This window comes from Nicotiana tomentosiformis, chromosome 11 (assembly GCF_000390325.3).
Source record: "Nicotiana tomentosiformis chromosome 11, ASM39032v3, whole genome shotgun sequence".
NCBI lineage: Eukaryota > Viridiplantae > Streptophyta > Magnoliopsida > Solanales > Solanaceae > Nicotiana > Nicotiana tomentosiformis.
Genome location: NC_090822.1, coordinates 12,229,547 through 12,248,957, shown reverse-complemented (window position 1 = coordinate 12,248,957; position 19,411 = coordinate 12,229,547). Strand labels below are relative to the sequence as shown.

The 19,411-nt window shown below is 39.3% G+C and overlaps 1 long non-coding RNA gene across 1 annotated transcript; it reads right to left on the bottom strand.

Annotated features, from left to right (window-relative positions):
• Positions 1-17,227, bottom strand: LOC117281395 (uncharacterized). The gene is made up of 2 exons (XR_004512020.2): positions 17,109-17,227; positions 1-564 (listed from the first exon to the last, which is right to left on the bottom strand). It is a non-coding gene; the product is annotated as an uncharacterized lncRNA (long non-coding RNA).
• Positions 17,228-19,411: the final 2,184 nt, after the last annotated feature.

The following is a 19,411-nucleotide window of genomic DNA, read 5'->3' as shown; positions in this document are numbered from 1 at the left end:
TTATAGAGTAAAAACGGCTCAATTATATCAAAACGTAATCAAGACTTCATCCAACAATTAGTTCTATCAACCCTATATGACGGGTTTAGCTACTCATACTATTATGCACAATTACAATATAAAAAGTCATATCCAACAATGGAATTAAGAAGAAGAAGAAGATGAAAAACTAGTAGGAGAATTCTCCGTCTTGCTCATTTTGTGTTCTTGCCTCCAAAGTTCTTCTAAAAACAGAGATACCCTCTTTTTGGGCGAGTTGGGCTTCATATAGGTCAAGGTTAATCGCCTTTCAAATTACAAAATTGGCCTTGGACTATTTTTCTCGGAAGTGCGTGTGCGGCCGCGCATCAACCGCGCATCGACTGCGCACTTTGGCCAGTTTCTGCCTATCATGCGTGGCCCAATGCACGGCCGTGCATAGACCGCGCATAGACCGCGCACCTGGAGGATTTTATGCGGCATTGTTTCTTTCTTCTTTTTAAGCGCGCTAACCTCCAATTGGCCTTCAATGCTCCATATTAGCTCCAAAACACTCTTTAACGTCCTCATAGCTCGGAATTGCTCCTGCAAAGCATAAAGTTCTTAATTAGATCAATTTGTTATCATTTAACATTCAAATATCAATAAAGTACAGCTAAGTTAGAGTGCAAATGGTAGCTAAACTACATAATTATAGACTACTATTAATTGTCCAAGTGTGAATTAGTGATTATTTTGTAGGATCAAATATGAATCTTTTGGATTATTGATGAAATACACTTTGAAGCATTAATATTTTGATGATGTAATTTTGGTATACTTGTATTTTTTATATAATGAATATTTTTCTTATTTAATCTTCTATATTGGGTTAAAATGATTATGAAGTGTTATGGAAGTTTCAAAGCATGGCATTTAATAAATAGGATTGTAAATGTGACATAAATAAATTGTGAAAGGGTACTGGCGTTATAGAAGCAATTTTCTTTTGCAACTACGGTGGTTTAAAAACAACACAATAAGCAAACCAAAGAGCCGCATTAACCAGATTAAAATACGGCAGTTTTCAAATGCAATTACGGTGGTTTTGACAGAACCACCATAATATAATTTTGGCGAACGGGATTGTGGCGCTTTCAAAAGCCGTCGTTACTGTGTATTATGGCGGTTGTAAACCTCCATTATATGTTAAATAAACCACCGCAATAACTCCTTCTTCTTGTAGTGTTTGGGTAGATTTTGACCTAAGGAGGCTAAGGAGGAGTTGGAAGAACACAAGAACAAGGATTTTATCATTCCTTCCTCACTCAAGATCCGGGTTTGGATTGAATTTATGTTTTTCTATACTTTATTTACATTTGTGAAGAACTTCTCCATGTCTATGGAGCAGATCCTTTTGGGTTTTGATGGATTTGGTGTATTGATGATTGTTTGTGGATTATAACTCTATTTTTATGTATTTGAATCATTTTTGGAAGATGTAATTGTTACATCTATATTCACTTGTTCTTGTAATCGAAAGAGGAATAACTTGTGATATCTTTGTATTATATTGTTGGTTGAGTTCATAGATTCTTCTAAGTAATCGAAAGAGGCTAGTAGAATCATTGATTAAATCTAGTTAGGAGAATAATCGAAAGAGGTTTTCCTAAAGACCAATCCACTACGCATTCTTGCATATCTTTACAGAGCTTAAATTGGTTCATATTGTGAGGTTGAGACTTAATCGAGAGAGGAGTTTATACTAAACAATTGTACTGATAATTAAGTGAATTCGAGAGACTCACTTGAACATTAGAAGTGAATTATCTAGAGTTAAATCCCAGACAATTATCTTGCACATATCCTATCAAAACCCTATTTTCTCACATTGACATCTTCCCTTGTTTAGTCCTTACTTCGATTGTCATTAGTAAATTAACTCTAGATTCTTAATTAAATTTAGTATTAACCACATAAATCTAAAGTGTTGATCATCTTAGATAACAATCTAGCTACAAACTACGATAATACTGTTTAACTCCAATCCATGTGGATACAATATTATACTATACTATCTTTGACTAGCGAGCATAATTTAAGTGTATGTTTTGCTCTCGTCAATGAGTTGAAGAGGTGGACTACGTTCTTGTCTCAGTTGCGATGCTTTTGGTGGCTGCGGCCAGCTTTGCAAGGCCGTCCGCCTCAGCATTTTGTACTCGGGGAATTTGGTCGAACTGACATTCGTCGAACTCGGGCAGCAGCTTGCAGATTTTAGTCTGATATTTTTGCAATCTTTGTTCTTTGATTTGGTAAATCCCTATGACTTGGTTGACTACGAGTTGGGAATCACAACGTAGTTTTAACTGTTTTGCCCTGTACTTGAGTGCTAGTATGTGATATCGTGCTCGTTCATCTCGATGGCCCATTTGGCCAGCCTTCCCGATAGCTCGGGTTTATGCAAAATGCTTCTCAGGAAGAAAGTCGTGACAACCGAAATAGGGTGGCATTGAAATACGATCTAAGATTTTGTAAAGCTACAACTAAGGCCAGGGCCAGCTTTTCGAGGTGAGGATACCTCGTCTCGGTGTCGACTAATATTTTGCTAATATAATAGATGGGGGATTGCGTACCTTTATTTTCTCGAACCGGAACCTCGCTTACATCTACTTCGGATACAACGAGATAAACGAGGAGACGTTCTCCTAGCTCTAGTTTTGAAAGTGTAACGACCCGGCCAGTCATTTTGAGTATTACAACCTCGTTCCCCCATTTACTGCTCAATTTGTGCTTTACAAATTGTTATTTGACTTGCCGGGGTGATTGGTTCGGGTCCGGTAAGATTTTTGAATGAATTGGAACACTTAGTTCCAAGGTTTAAAGCTTAAGTTAAAATAGTGACCGGATGTCGACTTATGTGTAAACGACCCTGGAATAGTGTTTTAAAGATTCCAATAGCCCCGTATGGTGATTTTGGATTTAGGAGTGTGTCCGAAAAATTATTTGGAAGTCCGTAGTTAAATTAGGTTTGAAATGACTAAAATAGAAATTTAAGTTTGGAAGTATGACCGGGGAGTTGACTTTTTGATATCGGGGCCTAAAGTCGATTCTAAAAATTGGAATACCTCTGTTATGTCATTTATGACTTGTGTGCAAAATTTGAGGTCAATCGGACGTGATTTGATAGGTTCCAGCATCGTTTGTAGAAATTGGAAGTTTCAAAGTTCATTAGGCTTTAATCTATGTGTGATTCATGTTTTTAGTGTTGTTTGATGTGATTTGAAGACTCGACTAAGTTTGTATGATGTTTTAGGACTTGTTCGTATATTTGGTTGAGGTCCCGGGGCCCTCGGGTAAGTTTTGAGTGGTTAACGGATCAAATTCGGACTTAGAAGAAAAGATGAAGTTTCTGCCTTCTGGTGCAATTGCACCTTCGGAATTTGACTCACAGGTGCGAGCACGCAGAAGCGGAATGGTCATCGCAAGTGCGCAAGGTCCGCAAAAGCGGATGAAAATCTCGCAATGTGAGCTCGCAGGTGCGAGCTGGGATGCGCAGAAGCGGAGGCTAGGCTGGTGGACTGTGGAGCGCAGATGCGGAAGGCATTTCGTAGGTGCGGACTCGCACCTGCACGAGGTGGATCGCAGAAGCGGGAGAAAATCCGCATAAGCGGTTAAAAATCCCGCAGAAGCGAAAACCCGTGGACAGTACAAAAACATAGGGGTTCCGAGCTTTTGCCATATTTGGGCATTTCAAGCTCGGGCTGGGCAATTTTTGAGCAAGTAGTTCACAGGAATTCTTAAGGTAAGTCCCTTATGATCATTTCTACTCCATAATATTGAATTATCATCAAATAATCCGACTAGATTATATGTTTTTGAGGTGTAAATCGGGGATTTGAACCTAGGGATTTCAAAATGAGAATTTGAGATTTGGAGGCCGAGTTGAGGTCCGATTTTGGTAAAAATTGGTATGGTTAGACTCGTGGGTGAATGAGTTTTCGGGTTTTGTAACTTTTGTCGGGTTCTATGACGTGGGCCCCACGGGCGATTTTTGAGCTAAATTTCGGATTTTATTGAAAAATTAGTATTTTCTTATAGAATTAATTCCAATAAATTATATTGCCTGAATCGAATTATTTGTGGTTATATTCGAGGTGTTTGGAGGCCAATTCACGAGGCAAAGGCATAGCAGAATAAAGAATTACACGGTTTGAGGTAAGTAACACTTCTAAACTTGGTTCTGAGGATATGAATCCCTGAATTGGTGTTATATAAATTGCTTGGAGGTGACGCACACGATAGTTGACGAGTGTGTGGACGTGCACCATTGAAATTGTGACTTGAATAAATTCTGTGAAGTTGTAAAAATTAAAGAATCATGTTACTATCTGAGCATTTCCCACGTGTTAGAGAAATTGAGCTGAGGCTCTTATTATAGATCATGTTTAGGCTACGTGCCGATATTTTGTGACCCATGGGGTCGTGTTGCTGTTGAATTAATTGTTTCAAAAATGTACATCTCACACTTAGTCATATTCATCCATTGTGGGGATATTTATGGGATCGAGCTGTGCGCCGCAGCAGGCCATATTGGCTTTATATATATTGTTATTATATGGATCGGGGTTGCCCGCCTGCAGTAGGCCTTATAGGCTTTACTATTATATGGATCGGGGTTGCCCGCCTGCAGCAGGCCTTATAGGCTTCATTATTATACGGATCGGGACTGCCCGCCTACAGTAGGCCATATCGGCTTTATATCACGCTTGGGCTAAAGGAGCCCCTCCGGAGTCGGTCACCCTCAGTGAGCGTAGATGATATATATATATATATATATATATATATATATATATATATATATATATATATATATATATATATATATATATATTCGGGATAAACTTTCCAGGGCATGGACTTGCCTTATTTATTTATATTGTGATGAATTTTTCCCTCGACATGGATCTTGTCCGTATCATTAACATGTGGGGGGTAAATTACCACAGGGCTGGATTGGCCTTATACGATACTGAGGGACTGACTGTTAGTTGATGTGAATATATATACAGGATGGAATATCCCTGGGCTGGATTGGCCATAAACAATACCGAGTGACCGAATGATTAGTGACCAGTAGTACAAGAAGTCTTTCCAGTGAGATGTCACATTCCTCATATCATGCAGTATTGATCTATTTTGCTTGTACTGAGTTTAACTATTGAACTTGAAAGCATGCCTACATTTCTGTACCGTTAATTATATTAGACTGTACCCGCGGAGCTTGTCACTACTTTCAGCCTAGAGGTTAGTCTTGTTACATATTGAGTTGGTTGTACTCATACTACAATCTCTACACCTCGTGTGCAGATCCAGGTGCTCCCAGATACGGCGGCTGCTAGATTTCAGATTTTATTTTGTTGGAGACTATCAAGGTAGTTGCTTAGTGTCCGCAGACTTTGACTCCCTTCCTTTTTAGTTATTGTATTGTTCTATATTTTCAGACAGTGATTGTATCAATCAGAATTTGTATTCATTTAGATGCTCATTTACTCAGTGACACCGGATTTTGGGAGTGTTTATATCTATATTTGTGAGATTTCTTCCACTGAATTTAAATATTATGTTTTCAAATTTAAAAGATATGGTGGTTTATTGAGATTGTCGGCTTGCCTAGTATTGAGATAGGCGCCATCACGACATGTGAGATTTTGGGTAGTGACAAGTTGGTATCAGAGCCTAGGTTACATAGGTCTCACGAGTCATGAGCATGTTTAGTAGAGTCTTGCAGATCGGTACGGAGACGTCTGTACTTATCTTCGAGAGGCTGCCGAACTCTTAGGAAAATTTCACTTTCTTGTATTCTATCGTGCGGAATTGATTCATCTTGAAACATAACTCTTTGAATTCCTTCCACGCATTCATGTGCGCATATGAGCGCTTAGTATCAGTTGTGCATCGTTGGCTTGTGATTCCATGAACGAGGTTCAAGATGAGTATTCTGTGTTTTGTTGATGGGCCAGTCTGGAGGACTTGAGGCCGGAGTTAGACCGCAGCTTAAGCTCTGTAGTTTCAGTTGTGATAACCTGTGCGATTGGACTTATGCGTTCGGTAGTATTCATATGAGTGGAATTTATGGTTCGATGAGCGGTTGAATGACTATATGATAAGTATGATGTGAATGCAAGATGTGTTCGGATGGGTTTAATGAGACAAATAAAGTTTACTTGTGACTCAAGAGTCTGCTATTGGGTACTTGATTCCTGTTTTGATGTGACGTACAGTCTTGAGGTATGAGTACGTCGAGGGATCTGTCATGCTATTTAATTGTGGAGTGAAGTAGATTTTCACGTCGTGTTGATAAGTTCAAACTTAGAAATATTAAGTGATTCTGTGGTAATTGTGGCTGCGAAGGGGTATAGCAATATGCCAATTTGAGGCTAAGCAGGTGGGTTATCTCATGCGGAGTAATCTATGTAGGTGTGTTCCTTATAATGTTGAGTTGAGAAAGTTGAGAAAATGCGAACTTAGCGGATGTGAATCCGGTTGAGAAAGTTGACTTGACTGTCACGAGAATAAATGCGAACTTAGCAGATGATTAAGGTATTTTATGGTGGGTGTTGCATAAGCTTGAGAAGAATTTTCGTTGAACTGACTGCAATATTATGGCAGTAATAAAGTATGGGTATTGTGAGTTATAGAGTGTTTTGTTGTATGGCTTCGAGCCAAGTGGGGGAGCCTGCTATTGACAATTCAATTACATGGATATATGTTAAATTTTAGTGTTGGTCAGAGGCATACTTGTGGGTTAGTTATGACTTGCAGAGGTGGAGACCGAGGATGACTCGGGTAAGGAAATTCCTGGATACGGGTTACATTGCACTTTATGAAAATATGAAAATTATGGAATGATTAAGTTGTTATTTTGAAGGATGTAGTGCGCACGAAGTATGAATTTGATTGGTCGTGTTAAATCAAGGTTACTTCTTTGAGTGTTGATTGTGCTAAAGGAGCACGTGTCTTTTGGCCCATTTGGGCGGAGCAAATTAGATTTGAGCAGAGTGGATGACTCTCTAGAGGGTTCTAATGGATTCAAAATGTATATGTGGCAATTGAATTTTTTTCGAATTTTTATATCACTGGAATCGGTTACTTACACTGGATGGTATCGGGACGTGCGGTAATTCTGTTTGACTATGGACTCTACCTTTCAGTATAAGAAAGGAAAGAGGAACAATTTTAAATTCACATAAGGTCCTTAAGAGTGGGTGTCTCTGTTGTGGTATTTATGGAGGTACTTAAGAAGAATACAATGGCTTATGGGACTTAGGGCGGTGTGGTTTTATGTTAGGATATCTTGTAGTGAGCTTTGGGTAAGGATCGTGGTGTTCTGACAAGGAGAAGTGTCAACATGAGGGTAATTCAGAAGAAACTCGAAGAAAATAGGACAACTGGGTAGTAGGCTAGACTAGTATGGTAATGGTATGTCCGGTTCTTTTGGGGTAATTATGATGTGGTAAGACTTTACAGATGTTTCGGTGGAAATATTCTTGGGTTTGGTGACCTGCGTGGCTTGGTCGAGTTAGAAGAATTCAGTTTTGATAGTTTGGTTATGTGCAAATGGATTTGAAAGTGTTCTTTGGTTTCTACCGTGGTTTGAACTAGATATTTTCTACCGGTGTGAGAGACATATTGTGTATTGTGAATTCCTCATGGATGAGAGCATATGAAAGATTTCTAATTTACCGGGTATGTAATATGCTGGTGACTCAGAGTTAATAATGAGATTCTTGTGCTTGTCACATGATGGCATAATAGATGTGGTGTGTTGTGCGGGATTAAGACTTACATGTACAAGGTGGCAGTTCATTCTGGAAAGCAAGACCACGAATTATGGGCAGAATGGTCAATTTCGGATGTATAGACGGATATTATAACTGCTCGGTAATCCCTGAGAAGGGTACGCATTTCAAAAGGGCATTGTGTTTTGACTTACATGTGTTCATTAGCATTACGGTACTCACTTGGTTGATAAACTGTTGATATTCAAATTATTGCAATGTGGCACGGTAGAATTATGAAAGTATTCCTCGTGGGATGATCGTGCATGAAAGATGTGTTTGTCATTCGAGTGCTGGAGTTGGGATCAGTTACGGTGGTCCATGTGTTCTATGAATTTGGAGACTAGGGGTTCTCAGAAGCATATTATTTCAGGGTCGCGGCCTATTTGAGGTGAGTATTTTATTTAAACTCAGTAGAGGCACTAGTTGCCTTAATTATTTGTGATGACTACGCGCTACAAGTGTGTATATATATATATGTGAGGTTTGAGCCCATGTGCAGGCATCGGGGAAAGTATTCAGACTCGAAAAAATGTTTAGGCTATGATATGCTTAGAGTTGACGGTTAAGTGTAAAGTTATGACATTTCTCGTATTCGTACCTTTGTTGAGAACTATCCGGGCTATACTTGAGGTTACAAAGAGGCTAATTACCTGAATAAACTGGGTAGTTACTATTTCAGCGTTCACTTGCCAATTTGGAGTTGTGATAGCGCATTTTGCACATGCCTACTCTATGGCATATTATTTATACCAGTCCAGGAGCATGTGAATTTTATTTCATTTATCATAAACATGTGTACTTATTTGATTTCTCCTATATGATATGCTTGGACTGGAGGCCTGTGACCATGCCAGGCGGATTATATTATTGGCACGTGAGTGGTCCGTGCGGATCCATATACTGATATTATTGGCACGTGAGTTATTCGTGCGGGTCCAGATATTGATACGATAGCACGTGAGTTGTCCGTGCGGATTGATCTTAATGTGAGCTCTAGGAGAGCTGGTTACCATTATTAGATTCGTGTCTTGGATTTACCATGTATGGTGAGCTCATAGCATTTCGGTTGTAGAAGTGCTTGTTGAACTTGCGAAACGGTTCTCTTCCTTGAAACATTTTTGGGTACACGGATTGTGCAGTTTGTGGCTTGAATTAGATTGATGTGGCATATTTGTCGGATAGTTGTGTTTAATAATATATGATCATTGGACCTAGAATGGGTACTATTAGGTTTGATTATGGTATATTTGGGAGGATGAGATTGAAAGTCGGCTTAGAAAGTGATTATGGTTCTGGTTGGGACGAGATAGCTCCATGACTTGTTGATCTGATAAGGGGTTATGAGATTCCACGTGTTTCTTTTATTATCAGCAGTGTACGAAAGTTTTGGAATGAGGTTATGTGGGATGCGGGGTTTAATATAGTACTTGGTTGGTTTGGAGTAGTTACAGTGATCGGAAATGGTGTTGCGAGTATGAGAGTTGTGTGATATATCATGCTACTACATCGTGAGTTATGGCTATGAGATGATACAGTTTGTACGGACTTATGCAGTGCGTAGATGCGAGATTCGGGTCTTGAAAAAAAAAATTCGAATGCTGGAAATTGAATTCCAAGGTTTACGGGCAAAGGTTAAATTAATGATCTTCATTTATGTTGTGTTGTCAGACCTATATAGAATAGGGTGACGAGAGATCACCCCCGGGTACATGCATGGTAAGATGGAATAGTGAGTTTGTGGCTTGGAAACAACTCTTGGCACGTTCGAGGACGAACGTATGTTTAAGTGGGGGAGAATATAACGATCTGTCCGGTCGTTTTGAGTATTACAACCTCGTTCCTCCATTTACTGCTCAAATTGTGCTTTACAAATTATTATTAGACTTGCCGGGGTGATTGGTTCGGGTCCAGTAAGGTTTTCGAATGAATTGGAACACTTGGTTCCAAGGTTTAAAGCTTAAGTTAAAATAATGACTGGATGTTGACTTATGTGTAAACAACCCTGGAATAGAGTTTTGATGATTCCAATAGCTCCGTATGGTGATTTTGGACTTAGGAGCGTGTCCGAAAAATTATTCAGAAGTCCGTAGTTAAATTAGACTTGAAATGGCTAAAATAAAAATTTAAGTTAGGAAGTTTGACCGGGGAATTGACTTTTTGATATCGGGGCCGAAATCCGATTCTGAAAATTGGAATACCTCTGTTATGTCATTTATGACTTGTGTGCAAAATTTGAGGTCAATCAGACGTGATTTGATAGGTTCCGGCGTCATTTGTAGAAATTGAAAGTTTCAACGTTCATTAAGCTTGAATTTATGTGTGATTCGTGTTTTTAGTATTGTTTGATGTGATTTAAAGACTCGACTAAGTTTGTATGATGTTTTAAGACTTGTTCGTATATTTGGTTGAGGTCCCGGGGGCCGGGTGAGTTTCGGGTGGTTAACGGATCAAATTGGGACATAGAAGAAAAGCTGAAGTTTCTGCCTTCTGTTGCAATCGCACCTGCGGAATTTGGCTCGCATGTGCGAGCACGCAGAAGCGCAATGGGCATCGCAGGTGCACAAGGTCCGCAGAAGCGGCTAAAAATCCGGCAGAAGCGGAAACACCTTGACAGTACAAAAACATAGGGGTTCCGAGCTTTTGCCATTTTTAGGCATTTCAAGCTCAAGCTGGGCGATGTTTGAGCAAGGTTTTCACGGGAATTCTTAAGGTAAGTCCCTTGTAATCATTTCTACTCCATAATATTGAATTATCATCGAATAATCCGACTAGATTACAATTTTTTGAAGTGTAAAACAGGGATTTGAACCTAGGGATTTCAAAATGAGAATTTGAGGCCGAGTTGAGGTCGGATTTTGGTAAATTTGGTATGGTTAGACTCGTGGTTGAATGAGCTTTCGGATTTTGTAACTTTTGTCAGGTTCCGAGATGTGGGCCCCACGGTCGATATTTGAGCTAAATTTCAGATTTTCTTGGAAAATTAGTATTCCAATAAATTTTATTGACTGAATCGAATTATTTGTGGGTAGATTCGAGGCGTTTGGAGGCCAACTCACTAGACAAAGGCGTAGAAGAATAAAGAATTACACGGTTTGAGGTAAGTAACACTTCTAAACTTGGTTCTGAGGGTATGAATCCCCAAATTGTTGTTATATAAATTATTTGGAGGTGACGCACACGATAATTGACGAGCGTGTGGACGTGCACCATTGAAATTGTGGCTTGAATAAATTCTGTGAAGTTGTAAAAATTAAAGAATCATGTTATTATCTGAGAATTTCCCACGTGTTAGAGAAATTGAGCTGAGGCACTTATTAAAGATCATGTTTAGGCTACGTGCCGATATTTTGGGACCCATGGGGTCGTGTTGCTACTGAATTAATTGTTTCAAAAATGTACATTTCATACCCAGTCATATTCATCCATTGTGAGGATATTTATGGTATCGAGCGGCGCGCCGCACCATGCCATATTGGCTTTATATATATTATTATTATATGGATCGGGGTTGCCCGCCTACAGCATGCCTTATAGGCTTTACTGTTATATGGATCGGGGTTGCCCGCATGCAGCAGGCCTTATAGGCTTTATTATTATACAGATCGGGATTGCCCGCATGCAGTAGGCTATATCGGCTTTATATCACGCTTGGGCTGAAGTAGCCCCTCTAGAGTCTGTACACACACCCAGTGAGCGTAGATGATTATATATATATTCGGGATGGACTTTCCAGGGCATGGACTTGCCTTATTTATTTATATTGTGATGAATTTTCCTTGGACATGGATCTTGTTCGTATCATTTACATGTGGCGGTAAATTACCCCAGGACTGGATTAGCCTTATACGGTATTGAGGGACTTACTGTCAGTTGATGTGAATATATATACGGGATGGAATATCCCTGGGCTGGATTGGCCATAAACACTACCGAGTGACCAAATGATTAGTTACCAGTAGTACAAGAAGTCTTTCCACTGAGATGTCACATTCCTCATATCATGCAGTATTGATATATTTTGCGTGTACTAAGTTTAACTGTTGAACTTGTAAGCACGCATACATTTATGTACCATTATTTAAACTGGACTGTACCCGCGGAGCTCGTCACTACTTTCAGCCCAGAGGTTAGTCTTGTTACTTATTGAGTTGGTTGTACTCATAATATACTCTGCACCTCGTGTGCAGACCCAGGTGCTCTCGGATACGGCGGCTGGTAGATTTCGGATTTTATTTTGTTAGAGACTATCAAGGTAGCTTCTTGGCGTCCGCAGACTTTGACTCCCTTCCATTTTAGTTATTGTACTGTTCTATATTTTCAGACAGTGATTGTATCAATTAGACTTTGTATTCATTTAGATGCTCATGTACTCAGTGACACCGAGTTTTGGGAGTGTTTATATCTATATTTGTGAGATTTCTTTCGCGGAACTTAAATATTATATTTTCAAATTTAAAAGATATGGTAGTTTATTGAGATTGTCGGCTTGCCTAGTATTGAGATAGGCGTCATCACGACATGTGAGATTTTGGGTCATGACAGAAAGCTGTGGTGGCAACGACAAGTATGCTTTTAAATCCTTCAAGTCTTGGATGCACTCCGTAGACCATTGGAGGCTATTATCCTTCTTGAGTATGGCAAAGAATTTGTGACATCGATCCTATGATCGTGAAATAAACCTTGATAGGGCGGCTAACCGGCCAGTCAACCTTTGAACTTGCTTTTTAGTGGTCAAAAGTTCTAGTATCCCCTCGATGGATTTCATTTGGTCGGGATTGACCTCGATCCCTCTCTATGATACTAGGAAACCTAGAAACTTTCCTGAGGCCACACCAAACGCACATTTTTCGGGGTTCAACTTCATTCTGTATCGCTTGAGTATGTCGAACGTTTCTCTCAGATACTCGATGTGATCTTCTTTCCTTTTGGACTTGACCAGCATGTCGTCTATATAGACTTCCATCGTTTTACCAAGTTGGTCCTTGGAACATCCTCGTCACCAACCTTTGGTAGGTCACCCCCGCGTTCTTTAATCCGAAGGGCATGACCCTGTAGCAGTACGTCCCTTAATGGGTGATGAAGGTGATTTTTTCCTGATCCTCTTCTTCTATGAGGAATTTATTATAACCTGAATAAGCGTCCAAGAACCTCAGTAGTTCGTGTCCGGCTGTTGCATCGATGAATTGGTCGATATGGGGTAATGGGAATGAATCCTTTGGGCATGATTTGTTTAAATCTGTGAAATCCACGCACATCCGCCATTTCCCATTCTTCTTCTTAACCATGACCACGTTGGCGACCCACTGGGGATACTTTAACTCCCTGATGGAGCCATTTTTTAATAGTTTTTCTACCTCTTCACATACTGCATCATTGATTGTGGAGTTAAACTTACGCCTGACATGTCTCACTAGGGGTGGAATGGGTCGATGTTCAGTTTGTGCGTGGAGATATTTTTGGGATACCCAGCATATCTGTATGGCTAAAAGCAAACAAATTTGCATTAGTATTTAAGAATTGACGGAATTTACCTGGTTCCTGAAGTTTGCAGCCGATGTAAGCTTTCTTGTTGTGGTCGTTGAGGTCAAATTGAACAGGGTCGAGGTCTTCTATGGTCGATCCTGCAGCTTCGACCATATCGGGGTCTCTGATGACGTCCTCGCTATCATCACATATCAACCTCGACCCTCTTGATTGTTATGCCTCTTTTTCTGTGTCCTTCATTTGTTGAGTGACCGTACTGTCTTGGACGATGCGATAGCATTCCCGGGATATGCGTTGTTCCCCTCGTATGCTGAATATTCCTTATGGAGTCGGGAACTTGCTGACTCGGTATAAGCTGGAAGGGACGACCCTCATTGTGTGTATCCATAGTCGCCCTATTATGGCGTTGTACGTTGTGTATTGGTCCATGATGTGGAACGTGGTTTCTAGAGTGACGCCACCGGCCAGAACGGGGAGTGTGATTTCACCAGATGTTCGCTCGACTGCATTGTTAAAACCAGTTAGCGTGATGCAATGCGACATTATCTTAACTTCGAGTTTCATTTGTGCAAGTACTCGAGGATGGATAATGCACGCGCCACTCCCATCGTCTACCATAATGCGTCTCACATCGGTATCTAAAATTCGTAAAATAATAACAAGGGCATCATAGTAAAGGAAATCCAAACCGTTGGTATCTGACTTATCGAAGATGATACTCTCTTCGAGTTCGTCATACCATTCGCGGGTGATCGACCGTTTGAGCTTGTAGGTAGTGGTGAACTTCACGATGTTGATGGAAGGATCGTCGCCACCACCGATGATAGTGTGAATGGTGCCAGTTGGTGAGGGTGTTTTCGGCGGTCATTGATGTTGTTCATGTCCTCTAGAAAAGTTGGTCCTTCCCCGGTCGCTCAGCAACTCTTTGAGGTGTCCTTGTCGTAACATGTTCACGACCTCCTGCCTTAGGGCGATGCAATGTTCTGTTTTATGCTCTCGTTCTTGGTGGAACTCGTAGAGGGCGTCTGACTTTTTGGTGCTCGGATCTGACCTCATATTTTGTGGCCATTTCACCTTTGGTCCGAGCTTCTCCAGGGCATAGACTATCTCTGTAGGTGACGCACAAAAGTTGTTAGCGGATAATAAAGGGTGCATACCTCTTTCATTCCGGTGAGTCCCTGTCCTTGATCTAGGCGAGCCTTCTTCGTGGCGGGAGGAGGGCGCGATGGACGCTCTGACCTACGGTTGATGTCGTTCCCTGTTAGGCCACGGAGCTGCGAGGTCTCTTCTAGTATCATTTCTTCGATCCTTTCTAGGTTCGGCCTGTACCGAGGTCAGTCGATGAGTTGGTCCGTTAAGGTCGTCTTCATCTACTCAGACCTCGACACAATACGCGTTGTGTATTTCATCCCAAGTGGTTGGGGGGTACTTCATCAGTCGACTCAGTAGCTTTCTAGTCGCCCTCGAACCATCCCTACTCAACCCATTTTGAAAGGCTGCGACCACCATCTCTTCTGACACGCTCGATAGGGTCATCCTCACTCGGTTAAACCGAGCAAGGAAGTCCCTCAATCCCTCCGCCGGAGACTGTTTAATAGCAAATATGTCGTTCACTCTCGTCTCTGCCTTCCTGGCCCCAGCATGGGCCATTACGAATTTGTCGGTCATCTCTTCGAAAGTTTCAATGGATCACGCAGGTAGTGGAGAATACCATGTTAACGCTCCTCATATGAGGGTTTCACCGATGTTTTTCAACAAAATGAAAGATACTTGTTCTTTGGCGAGGTCATTGCCTTTCACGGCGGTGACGTAGTGAGTCACATGATCTTCAGGGTCAATCGTGCCATCATATATCTTGAGGTAGGGCAGCATTTTAAAAGTTTTTGGTATGGCATGTGTGGCGGCGTCATCACTATAGGGTTGCTCGACGAATCGGCCGGCATCTCTCGTCGGCAAAAGCTTAGGAGCATCCGGTATCTTATCGACCCTTTCTTGGTGCTCTCTCATTTGATCTCGGAGTGATCTGTTCTCATTCTCCATTTCCTCCATCCTTTTTAGGATGGTTGTGAGAGTGTCGTCGCCTGCATTATTAACGACATTGTGAGAAATACTTGTCGTTGGAGGGGGAGGGAGTTGGTTGTGCTACTCGTCTGCTGGTTGTATAACGCAAGTTCTTGCATTTCCTATAGCCGTATCCCTAGCGAGCTTATGGAGGATGCTGGTTATCGTGTCAGTTAACCATGCCTCAAGGAGCGTTTTTACAGCATGGGGTATCTCCTCCGCCACAGATGTGGAGGCTCCCTTACCAAGAGATTTTGTGATGCTGTAGTGAGGAAGAGGTGACCCATCTCGTCTAGGGGAGGCATTGGGTGTCGTATCCTCACTGGTCGTTTCGCAGCTCTCATTGAGGACAATTATAAGGTTGGTCGGTATGTCATTTGTTATTCTCAGCCTTTCTTCTCAGTTACCTGGCATGTCAGATTTTGCACAAGGAAAGAGAAAAGATCTTGGGCTTTGTGATGTTAGTGATCTGTGTTGGTTATAGATCTAGAAGAAACTAAATATTTAAGTAGGAAATCCCCACAGACAGCGCCAAATTGTTTAACCCAAAAACGTAAATATTGGTTCAAATAATTAATTCTAAATAAACATGGTTAATCTTAGTTAAGAATAATTTCCTCAAATCTTGATATCGAATAGGTAGTTGAAAAATATTTATGAAAAATATGATGATTCCTTGCAATAGATGTCTTATAACTGATAATAACAATACGTAAGATATTCAATAAATGTCAATCTGATGCCAATCACGTAATTAAGAGGAATAATCTAAGCAACAAAAGGTGGAACAAAGGAACCTTCCCCTAACAATGATTGGATGACAGATCCTCAAACAATTAAGATCCCTCGGATCTGGCAAGAATCTTAATAAAAAGTAAAGTCTTGTATTGAGTGAAGAATAAATCTTTTGTCAAAGTGTTGTTCTTACAAGAATGAATTTCACGTGTCTTTCCTCTCTCTCTCTCTCTCTCTTCCTTTTATTTATATGGGATCTTTTCCCGATAAACCCTAATAGCACAAATGTAAGGAATATTCACTAAAATATTCCCTTCCTGATTCCAATTTGAAAACTAGTCGTTACAGCTCTATCGTTAGTGTTCGATCACGGCCCTCCTCGACTCTTCGACCATGATCCTCGTTGATTACTTGACCGTGACTCTCGACTTCTCGACCTTGACCTTGGCCAATATGACTTCACGACCGTCTTTAAGTGATAATTTGCGGGTCCTTCTCGCACTGTTATTTTGATCCGAATATCCTAAAGGCAAATTTTGACTCATATATTATGGTATTATTGTCACTTTACCTTCTTGTTACTGTTACGATTATAATCTTGCTGACATCACATGGACTCAAGCCCAAATCAACCTCTAAAAATAAAAATGCATAGACATTTTCAAGCTTAAAATGAACACCGCAAAAAGAAAAAAAAAATCAATATCTGATTTTGATACCAATTAAATTCAGTTCAAGCCTTTAGGTCACAAAGAATTATGTTCCTACAAATTATTAACCATATAGTAGTTCATATCATGAAAGCAGAAAAATGAAGAAGAAAAAAGAGAGTTCCATTTCTCGAACAAAAAGGAGGAACAATTAATTAATGCAATAAAAATAAATGTAATAAAATACCTATAAATCTTACATTACAAGCACCAAAATCAATGTATTGCGGACGAAATTTGAAGCTGGAAACATGATTTTACTAAACATTTGAAGCATGATTTCACAAAAATAAAATTAGCAGAATGTAAAAACGCAAACCTGATTCGTTGTGTTACGCTAATGGCGCTTGACTGCTCGTAGAACCTAAGGCAGGAGGAGGGGTCTCATATTTGAGAATTGATAGGGAATCAAAATCCTGTTCAAAGTTAGAAAGAGGGCTATGTTTATATAGCTCCATCTAAGCCCATTAGCCGGAAATATCTGGATTGAAGGGTCGACAATTCTAATGGGCCTTACTGGTCTTGGTCCCAAACTCCAGCCCATCTATTCAGGAAATATATTGGGCTTTTAACACAATTGTTGGTCGATCAAAAATAATTTTACTCACCTTATATTTTTGGGATTTTTTTTGTTCTTATACAATATTTGAAACTTATTTATCAAAATTATTCTAATTTTGTATATTACACATCCTAAATAAGAATTACTTATAAATTATATACATTTCACCTTAAAAGGCTCTCAATCTATTATTAGTGCTTTCAATCAAGAGATTTAGTTACACAATTTTTCTTTTTTCTCTCCTCTCTCCCCTCTTCTCTCCAGATCGAACTTATATTTAATTATGGAAATAATCTAGTTGGATGAGAAGATTCGTCATTTGGTCCCAGCTCCCAACGGTCGCCTGTTATTGCCATGAAAGTACTATACATTAGGCAACGGTTCAGTTGAAGTTGGAAGACAATGTTTTTCCAAAAATTTCTGTTACCCCTTTCTATATGGGAATAAGATGAACCATCAATTTAGTCAATACTTTTACCAGAAATAATAGGGGGGTATTGTCACGCCTGAACATAGTGTAAACGAGGCATAGTAAGCATAGTAAGAAGGCAATGTTTCCAAAAGCAAGCGACGAAAAACCTGTATCGAATGTTGCAGCTGAACAAAATTTAGTATCTCCTCAGACTTCAGAGAAGATAAAATCAACTGAGAAAAAAATAATATATGGTACATCAATATACAAATTAAAAATAAATTTCGTACAAATTTAATACATATTTGAATATCTACAACAACATATATAGTAAAAATAAATTTCATACAACTAATTATATATTATACAACTTATCTACAACTTTAATACATTATTTCTACCTAGTTAAATACAACTACAATATCATACAACTTAAATATAATTTTTATATAAATTTTATACAATATGTGTTTGTATACGTTTTGTATCTGATTTGTATATATTTTATATGTGGTGTGTGCTTCTTCCCCTCTAAAATTCCGATCAAAACTTACTCTCTTAATACAATTTTGATATATATCAACAACTTTATGTAAAAAGATAGTATTGATAACTTAAATACAAATTTTATACAATAATTCATACATTACACAACTATTTTTTAACTTTTATACAATATTTAAATAAAAAAATAACTACAATAAAATACAATTTACATACAATTATAATACAACTTTACTACAATTTTGTAAGTATATTGTAAGTCATGTGTTCTTCTTCTTCTTTCTCGAGTTTCAATATGAAATTCAGCTAAAATCAAGTCTAATCTTCACTAAAACACCCTCAAAATTGAGATATAAACTCCAAACAATATTTTTAATTATTTGCAACAACACCCATTCCAAACAAGTAATTATTTTTGAAAATCCAAATTCGATTTCAAAGCTTCAAAGCTTTTTAATGGCTGTCAATGGTGGAGAGTCAAACACCTTCAAAATTTATTGATTGACAATTTCAATTTGAACACCAATTGTGCAACATGAAAGGAAATTGCTAAGTTAAAACGATTGAAATCCATTAATGAATTCCGCTAAAACTCTATACAACAAGAAAGCATTAAAAACAGAGAATATCAAATAAAGAAAAATTGGGAAAACAGAGAAGGAGAGTAGAGAGACGAAGAGAGAGATATAGATAGAGACAGAGACAGAGAGATGGAGAGAGAGAGAGAAGTATAATGGGATAAGAAAATAACGGATATTCCTTATTCAATTCTTAATATAAACAAATACTAATTTAAAAGTTATTTGTATATAATTGGTTCGACAAGAGTGAGTTCTCTCTAGTGGTAAGCACCCTCCACTTCCAACCAAGAGGTTGTGAGTTCGAGTCATCCCAAGAGCAAGGTGGAGAGTTCTTGGAGGGAGGGAGCCGAGGGTCTATAAGAAACAGCCTCTCTACCCTAGGGTAGGGGTAAGGTTTGCATACACATTGCCCTCCCCAGACCCCATTAGTGGAATTATACTCGGTTGTTGTTGTTGTTGCTGTTGTTGTATATAATTTGTAAATTGTATATGACCATGTAATTAAATTGAAACTTGAGTAGGGAGGGTAATAAGATTTCAAATAGTGTATAGGAAGGTAAAAA